Source organism: Ziziphus jujuba, chromosome 6 (assembly GCF_031755915.1).
Source record: "Ziziphus jujuba cultivar Dongzao chromosome 6, ASM3175591v1".
NCBI lineage: Eukaryota > Viridiplantae > Streptophyta > Magnoliopsida > Rosales > Rhamnaceae > Ziziphus > Ziziphus jujuba.
Genome location: NC_083384.1, coordinates 14,662,807 through 14,666,742, shown reverse-complemented (window position 1 = coordinate 14,666,742; position 3,936 = coordinate 14,662,807).

Genomic DNA, 3,936 nt, shown 5'->3' with positions numbered 1-3,936 from the left:
AGTATATATGATCTTACAAGATTATTTTAAGGATACTATATCGGTTATTTTTAATTGATGTACCATATAGTATCAGAGTTTCGGTTCAGTATTATATTACAGCGTGCTGGGTTTGCCACAGTACCGTGAGGTTGGTTTCACCCAACGGTTTATTATTGCTACGAACTATGAGGTCGAGTTTAACTGAAGGTTTAATATTGCCACGATGCCTTGAGTTTGGTTTCACCCAACGGTTTATTATTGCCACGAACTGTGAGGTCAAGATTATCTGATGGTTTATTATTGTCACGGTGCTGTGAGGTTGGTTTCATCCAACAGTTTATTATTGCCACGGACCGTGAAGTCCGGTTTATCCGACTGTTTATTATTGTCACATTGCCATGAGGTTAATTTCACCCAACGGTTTATTATTACCATGGACCGTGAGGTTGGGTACGTCCCGACGGTTTATTATTTCCACGACACGTTTCGTATATTGAAGATCGTGGGGTGGGTGTATCCCATGGTTTACGGATTGGTATATCTTATGGTATATTGTATACGTTTGAGTATATTATTGGTTTTCAAATATTGTGGTTATTACTGCGCTTTCATATTTATTTTGTGGAACTGCATTTATAATATTTTATGCTCAATTTATATTTTGATTAAGACATTTTATAATATTACAATGATCGTTCACTTTATACTTTGGAGCATTGGTTTTATGATATTAAATTGGGGTACAAGTTCAGATTTTGTGAAATGATTTTTAAATAAAGAACTTTTCAAATGAGTGGAACGAGAAGTCTTGAGAGAAATATTTTTATGGAAATAAATTATTATTTTTCTATTATACTATGCCACTCACTGAGATTTCTTTATCTCATGTTTTATTTCTATTAAATTCATTCCTCTAGGCCCAGGCAGCTAGTAGCAGTCTACCTTGCACACAGCCTATCACTTTATTCCTTCCACGACAGCAGCAGTATTTATCATTTCTTTATTTATCATTATCCTTTCGAATTTATTTGTTATGTACTTGTACTTCTAAACTTTCCAATTACTCTTAGAATGCTCTGATTTAGATATTGGATTCAGTAGAGATCCTACTAGATACATGTGTAGTTATGCCCTGTAGTACAATAGGCCGGTTGTGAATTTTTATGCTGTTGTGGTTTATATTTATATAATGAATTATTATTGTTAATGCTTGTGTTTGGTTGTCCACGTTTTAAGGTGAAGTTCCGTTGGATATTCTTTAGAGATTGTCCGGTGGAACTTCATTAGGCGGGACCACCTGGGTGATCTTGGAAGGATTCTCGGGGTGGATCCTGTCATGGCAAGAGGTGTTATGTCTTGGCGGAGTGCCAAGCAATCTGTGACAGCACCCTTGACTATGGAGGCAGAGTATGTGGCATGTTATGAGGCTACTTGTCATGCGGTTTGGCTTCGGAATTTTATTCATGAGTTGGGAGTAGTTGACTCTATTAAAAGCATGTTATGATGTATTGTGACAATACTGTAGCAGTGTCTTTCTCCAAGAATTTAAAAGGTAACCCTGGAGCGAGGTACATTGATGTTAAGTATTTTGTGGTTAAGGAGAAAGTTGAAGAATGCCTCATTACTGTTGTTCACAAGCCTACTTACAGCATAGTGGTAGATCCACTTACCAAGGCCTTACCAATAGACATATTTGAGGAGCATGTATCCCGTATGGGATTGTTAGGTAGTTGAGACTACTGTGGGTCAGTGGGAGTATATTATGTATTTTGTAGTAACATCCATGTTGAGTATTATGACCGGAACCGCCCGGGGAACCCTCCCAGGACTTCCCGGGTGGTCCCGACTAGTGAAGTCCCACTAAACAAGCCCTAGAGAATATCCAATGGAACCTCACCTTAAAACATGGACAACGAACACCAGCAAATCAATAATATCTCAATGTATAAATATTAAATAAATCAACAACAGCACAAGTCCACAACAAACCTGTAGTACCACAAGCCATAACTACACACATAAGTAATATGATTTCTATTGAGTCCAATATTTACATCAGAGCATTCTAAGAGTATTAAGAAGGTTTAAAAGTACAAATAAGAAACAAACGATGTCCAGAAAGATAAAGATAAGATGAAGAAAAGATAATACTGCTGCTATTGTGGAAGGAACAAAGTGACAGGCTGAGCGCGAGGTAGACTGCTACTAACTGCCTAGACCTAGGAGAACAGAGTTAAAACAATAAAATGTGAGATAAAGAAATCTCAGTGAGCGGCATAGTATAATAGAAAAATAATAATTTATTTCTGTAAAAATCTTTCTCTCAAGACATCTCGTTCCACTTGTTTGAAAAGTTTCCCGTTTAAAAATCATTTCACAAAATCCAAACTTGTACCCCAATTCAATATCATGAAATGGATGCTCAAAAGGTATAAAGTGAATAATCAATATAATATTATAAAATGCCTTAATCAAGATGTAAAAATTGAGCATAAATATTATAAATGTAGTTTCACAAAATTATTACGAAAGTGCAGTAATAACCACAATATTTGAAAACCATCAATGTACTCAAAACATATACAATGTACCAAACTGTAAACCATGGAATATACCCACCTCACGATCCTTAATATATGAATGCATCGTGGAAAATAATAAAACTGTCGGGACGTACCCAACTTCATGATCCGTGGCAATGAATAAACCGTTGGGTGAAACCAACCTCACGGTACCGTGACAATACTAATAAATCGTCGGTTAAACCCGATCTCACAGTCCGTGACAATAATAAACCATTGGATGAAACCAACCTCACGGCATCGTGGTAATACTAAACCGTCGGTTAAACCCGACCTCATAATCCCTGGTAATAAGAAACCGTTGGATAAAACCAACTTCACGGCACCATGGCAAACCCAACGTGCTGTAATGTAATATTGAACCGAAACTCTAGTACTATATGGTACATCAAATAACAATAACTGATACAGTATCCTTAAAACAATCTTGTAAGATTATATATATATAATTTTCCAAACGATACTGTATCATAAATCATAATTAACATTTAAACTTCCACCGCTTATTTAAATATTTCAAAAATCTTAAATCATCATTTCATACGAAAACCAGAAATCCCACAGTGAAATACATTCACCATAAACTGATTTTAAGTACCTAAAAATTTTCAAAATATTTGAAAGTGCTTAAAATCATATAATTTTCAATATGTTTTCTCAAATCAATTATTTTCCAAAGTGATCTAAAACCTCAATTCAAATACCATAAGTTCATTCATGAACTCATTAGAATTGCCAACATTTAAAATATTTATAAAAGTCATATAAAATGATAACACATAAATATAAAAGCAGATCCTCATATATTCATAAAATGAACATTCAAATCAAACGATAAGTATAAGTAACATACTCAAACCACATATATATTATACTATACACCCAAAATATTTTTTAAAATTATAATCACTCACAGTACTGCCCTGCTCCTTTACAGGCTCGCCTCCAGGCTTAACTCGAGTGCCTGTACTATAATAAAATATTCCTCAAGCTCTAAACAACTAAACCAGAGACTCTTGTATAATCCAAATGTCTTAAAATAATTTATCGTACCATAAAATTACATAAATTGGACACCGGACAGTCCAAGGATGCCGCATACCCTTAGGATCCGATATCCAAAATTGGAGATTTTCACCCAAAGCTTAATTTTTCAAAATTGAACCTTTTAATGGGTCCTAATAATATCCAATTTCACTAATCCAACTCCAATTTTAACCAATTTGACTAATCTTGTCGAAACACCGTCCGAAGTTTTTCGAAAATTAACTAATTGACCCACAAATGGAAAAATTATCAAACAGCCTCCAAAATTCACAAACTTTATATTGATGGAAAGCCCAAGAGACAAGGAACCCACCAGTATGCTCAC